This window comes from Mercenaria mercenaria, chromosome 16 (assembly GCF_021730395.1).
Source record: "Mercenaria mercenaria strain notata chromosome 16, MADL_Memer_1, whole genome shotgun sequence".
Lineage (NCBI taxonomy): Eukaryota > Metazoa > Mollusca > Bivalvia > Venerida > Veneridae > Mercenaria > Mercenaria mercenaria.
Window position 1 is genome coordinate 54,964,840 of NC_069376.1, and position 6,114 is coordinate 54,970,953.

General features: G+C 34.5%; 1 long non-coding RNA gene across 1 annotated transcript; it reads right to left on the reverse strand.

Moving 5' to 3' along the window:
- Positions 1–1,748: 1,748 nt before the first annotated feature.
- LOC128549723 (uncharacterized) lies at positions 1,749–5,435 on the reverse strand. The gene is made up of 4 exons (XR_008367894.1): positions 5,333–5,435; positions 4,520–4,578; positions 4,153–4,185; positions 1,749–3,125 (listed from the first exon to the last, which is right to left on the reverse strand). It is a non-coding gene; the product is annotated as an uncharacterized LOC128549723 (long non-coding RNA).
- Between the last annotated feature and the right edge of the window lie 679 nt (positions 5,436–6,114).

Below are 6,114 nucleotides of genomic sequence, written 5' to 3' on the forward strand. Positions count from 1 at the left end.
ACAGACACTAGTTAAGTAAGCATATTTAAAACTTTTCGGGTCATTGCCATCAGTTTGTTGAATAAGCGGAAACTTGCTTGTTTGCACTCACTGGTTTAATGGGCGTTCTCAGGCACCTGTAAGGCAGAGCTCTAGAAACCAGATACACCAGATACGCGACACAACAAGGACCGCCTGAGATTTAACGCTATCCGTCATCTTCATTGTAGCGTAATAATATTTAAACAAATTTTATGTGGGCACGCTTGATAGGAAATGAAAAAAAAAACATCAACAAGAAAACATTTATAATTATCATCATCATCGTGATCATCATCATCATTAGCAGCAGCAGCTGCAGCAGCACCAGAGCAGCACCAGCAGCAGCGTTATCGGTCGTCAGTATCATTCATTATCACTACCGTCATCTTCATTGGCTCATACCAACATCATTATCCTAATCATCAACCGACAAAACAATTTTGTCATCGATAATACGTCTCCCACCACACAGTGGTCTGGGAGACATATTGATTTACTCCAGTCTCTTTGTGTGTCTGTCTGTGTGTCTGTCACAAAGCTTGTCCGCACTCTAAGTCAAACATTTCTCATCCGATCTTCACCAAACTTGAACAAAATGTGCCTGACCGAAAATCCTCGGCCAAGTGCGATTACTAGCCAAATCGGCTTAAGCACTTCGTAATCATGGCACTTGAATAACCAAAGAAAACGCTCAATTCTTGTGGCCTAAAATGACCAGACCCACCTCTTATCATAGTAGTCTAGGAGTCCTTTTAGGGCACGTCATGTGAGCTCCAAGTGCAAACTTCACCAAAACGTGTTTGTTCATAAGTCTTTAGCCAAGTTCGTTAGCCAGCCCAATCGGCACATGTTTTTCTGAATAATGGTTCTTTGAAATACCAAAAAAAAAAAAAAAAAAAAAAAAAAAAAATTGCGCATTTTTGATTTCAAACTGGCAAAAGTAGTATAGGGGTCCTTTTGGTGTCAAAAAAGCGCATGCACATGTGTAAGAAGTAAACAGTATATAAAGACTGGCTTACTATTTAGATGATTAGGCAGTTGTAGGAGATATGCGCTTTTCTGAAAAGCATCTCTAGTTGTTGTAACTCTTTATCAGCATCACTTTCAAGACTATTTTTAGGATTATTGAAACAGACACAGAGTACCAAGTGTCAGTTTAATAACTGTTGAATTTAATCAAATAGAAAGATAACAGTCTCATGTAATAAGACACTTTTTGACTATTGAGCAGCAAAACCTGATATGATATTCACAGATAGAAAGCCATAGTGACTTCAGCTTCGACTCAATCAATAACTGTTTAATCTTCAAAAAATATATCTATCATTAAATCCATAGTCCTTTCCATTGGTCTAGATGTAGTCACATGATCAATGATAAAAGACACAGAGGCGGAACCAAAACACGTACTGACATCAAGCTGTGAAGTCATCACGGTTTGACGTCAGAACAATACTACGGAAAGTGACCACAGGCTGTAGATATTTTATTTAATTTGTACACTTACATGTAAGCTCGACTGAATAATAAAACAATTGTTGCCTGTTATGTTCTGTCATTACCGCTTATATATATATATATTTTTTTTTTTGGGGGGGGGGGGAGGAGGTGTTTAACATCGCACCGACACAAGGTCGATTAATCCACATATCGACCTCACCAAAAGGCAAAGATAATATAATATCAAACGAGCTCTCAGCACAATGTAATAATTAAGCAACAATATATTTGCTCTCCGAGTATTTATTAATGAAAAGAATACATGACAGCTACAAAATCTAAAGTAGTAATATAAAAGGAGAAACAAACATACATCATTTACACAGAACTCAGTCGCGTATCATTTAATAATAAAGCTAAAAAATTTCAACATAGAACATATGGTAACAAAACTCAGAATCTTATGTACTTATTGATGTCATCTACCGAACCATACAATTTACAAATATAACGATACAAGATACAATATGTCACATGAATTGACCACATTAGCTATGTGAAGCTATTGAAAAATATAAGAATGACCTTCATTCATAATTTTTTCATGACACCAAGAGTTCAAACTGACGAACCAGGAGCTGCATTTTCAATTACCAGTATACTAATACAACATACTGAAATTGCCAAAATAAGCACGGATCTTAAGCAATGGTACATTAGATTTCTCTTAGGAAACTCAAAAAACACTCTATTTTTAAATACTAATACTAATACTTATACTATATACTGAAATTGCCAAAATAAGCACGGTTCTTAAGCAATGGTACATTAGATTTCTCTTTGAAAATTCAAAAAGCACTATATTTTTAAAATGTTTAAAAGTCTAATACAACATATTGAAATTGCCAAAATAAGCACGGATCTTAAGCAATGGTACATTAGATTTCTCTTAGGAAACTCAAAAAACTCTATATTTTTAAATGCTAATACTACCTACTGAAATTGCCATGATAAGCACTGATCTTCATAATAAAGAGTCGACAAATTTCTGAGAAAGTGCAATACTGTCTACTAAAAAATTAAACATGCTCTCTTTAAGTAATCATGTAATAATTTACATATGGTTTCTCAATAGCTATGTTTAAGTTCTTAGTTGGTCGTATAACTTGGAGGCATTTATATTCTGTATACAAGCAGACCTAGATATTCACAGGTTATAAATTATCACGCTGCATAACTTGCCAAGAGATTCACTCTCGAAAAATTAAACGTCCGACACTATCTTACAATACAAACGGCCAAAACACTGTAGAAAAGTAATTCATTAAACGGCTCATCATTTCTTTACATTGTGTGTTTCACATTATAATCATTTCAGAATCGATTCACTGTCATTTATGATGCGATTTATTTCCATTATTTATTCTGTTGGTGGTCAAAACAAGGACCTTGTCAATTTTACTTTCGGAAAATACAATTTACTTTAGATTCATTTCTACAACGCTGCTTCTTTTCATCAAATATCTTACCATCGCGGCATGTTTTAACAACCCAGAAGAACCGTGTGTGTGATCGGTTTCCCAGGCACCGACAATAGCTTTGGCAGTGTGTGTTTTGAAGAGTCATTTTTTTTCCGTCATCGAAGGTATGTTTTGTACAAGCGCCTGAAACAAAGCTTTGAGTAAAATATGGTACCAGACGAGGTCGATACAGCACGTCATGTAGACTACTCATACGGATATCGCTTACACATGTGAATATATTTTACAAGCACATATCGAACAAATGATATTTTAACAAATCTAATGAAAATTTACAAATATCATGTGTTGTGGATATTTCTTCGTATTTTATGCGGATGCCATTTGTATCATTATAAATAATGAAACCTCTTGATAAATAGCTAATATACAACCAAGCAAAATGATAGCAAATTCAGTTTGATTGAGCCTGTTCTTTAGAGGTAATTAAAATGGACGACCCAAAACATCCCAATTACGGGGAAACATTTTACGGCTGTTACACGGCACTTAAAGATTTCTATAGTTGAGCCGCGCCATGAGAAAATCAACCCAGTGGATTTGCGACCATCATGGATACAGACTAGCCTGCGCATCCGCGCAGCCTTGTCAGGATCCATGCTGTTCGCTATCAATGCCTATTGCAATTAGAGAAACCGTTAGCGAACAGCATGGATCCTGATCCGCGCAGGCTGATCTGGATCCATGCTGGTCGCAAAGCCACTATGTTGGTTTTATGGCGCGGCTCAGTTATTGTTCATTTTATCTACGAGATGATCCCTTGGAAGCATAGAATGCAACGGAGCAGACTCGGTTCTTAGGCGGTTATGAAATGTACACAATACCCTTAACATTCCATGCCACAGGTTTAGGTAGAATTCTCTCTACATAAATATTGTATGAACTCCATGATCCCAAAGGAAAAGAAATAACATAACAACACTTAATCAAAGTACGGGGGAGGGGTGTGGGAAGAAGGGGTGAGTACGTCTTAGGACCGTCCTATGGCAAGTGAAGATTGATAATTTGATAGTTATTATATCTATATGAGGGTCCTTTTAGAATCATAGGATGGAACGCTAAAAGCAAAATAATTGCGTCATTGTTTTAATTGAAACCAAAATATACTAAGCTAACATAACAATTATTGCATATAAAAAACGATACCTACCAAATTCGCCCATGCAACGGATGTCACCCTCGCCTGCAATAAAGAAACAATATTGTCTTCTCAAGGGTCATATATAGACATTTATAAATAGGCAACTGTAACTCTTTAAAACAGCAAGAGATCACATACACATAAGGCTGCGTAATAATATATGGAATATACAAGTCAGTTTCAAAATACGTTGCATAGTTTTTAAAAGTTTAAAACTTAATTACAAGTTTCAAAACTTACGCCAAAATAAAACTCACGTGGATCAATTGTTACAGATTTCTTACGAATATCAATTGACTTGTCTTTCATCTGCGAATGTCTAATATATATATTAATATATTCAATTTACATATTTTTACATTGTAGTTAAATTTACCTGGACTAAATACTGTCAAATCAAGGTCGGGAATGTCATCACAAGGGAGCTTTTTATCACTGTCAAAGAAAAAATGAAGTCTAATATTCAGTCAAATGTCCTGTCTATTTTATCACTCCTAACCTCAGTATAAAACAACTGTACCGGTTTATTTACAAATACATTTGTACTTCGTCTTGATAAATTTTAATGGACATAAACGATAGATAGTTGTAACTTTGTTAGTCTAAAATTTATAAGAGGTAATTAAAACTGCATCACCCAATACATTTCAATTACGGGGAACTTTTTACGGCCGCCACAATGCAACGGATCACAATCGACTATGATTTATAAATTTCTACAACACAACGTTGGCAAACTTATATATACTGAACTATCACCATGTTCAAAACGTAAATGTAAACATATTGCACATTAAAGCTCAAATCTCTTCACGTGAAAACAATTGATGTTTATGATTTGCGTTTCCGTTTAACTTTTGAGAATTAAGAAGGTAGGTTATCGCTTCAGATTTTAGATATGCTCTTGTCAAGAAACGTTTGCTAAATATCAGTAGAAACGGTACACTCTTTACAAGAATATATACTCACCCCGTCAAAAAAGTAACAAACTCAAATGTTAAATCGCAGATTAAAGCAGATTGATTCATAATATTTAATTACAGTAACGTATTCCATACCTTCAAATTTTCACATTGAATTAAAAGGAAATTAACATAAACTGTTATTTCCTGAAATTATTTCCGTTGAAAAGAAATCAAATAAAATAAAACAAAGACAGGAAACGAAGAATAATTTTCAACTCTCTTACCTCAGTTCAAATGCATTTGGATACTGGATCTCCAAGAAGTTGTAGTTATGGCAAAGAATTTTAGAAAGTGAGTAATTCCTTATAGCCTTAATCTGTTCTGGAGAAGAGAAGGAAAATTAGGGAAGACAGAAATATAAAAATTGTAAAACATGTTGTAAATGGTATTGAAGAACAATTGTGTAAACAATAAACTTTAAGTTTTTACTGATTTTATCTGTATACCGAAATGCTGTTTAATCTGTATACAGCGATAACGTCGAACAATTGCCTTTATTTACAATTCTAACACGACCAGCAAATAACCTACCCACATGTAGAGCAAAATCTATCTCGGGTTATTCTGCAGTAAACCACTCGCGTGCAATGACGTCAACCGAGCAAGGTGCGCAGCACGGTCGTAAAAGTAGTTACCAATATTTTTCTAACACTGTTGGTACTAGAATGTCGTGTTAGAATCGAAATAATAAGTTCCCAAGTGTGATTTATCGTAGAATAACCCGAGGTTTTCGTTCTTTTGCCAAGGAATATATCACTCAGACCTACGGCCTTCTTTATGTATTCTTACGCATCAAAATTCGGGTTATTCTATGAAGAACCACTATTTGGAACTTATTATTTCTTAAATAACATAGAATAAACTAGATTCTTATGTAGATTTATTTCTGACATATTAATGTAAAACATATATGAACTGTAAAAAATATAATGAGATTTTGTGACACAAACGAATTGCTGGTAATTTTTTGGTTGACAATTATATTAATCATTTTTAACTCATACAT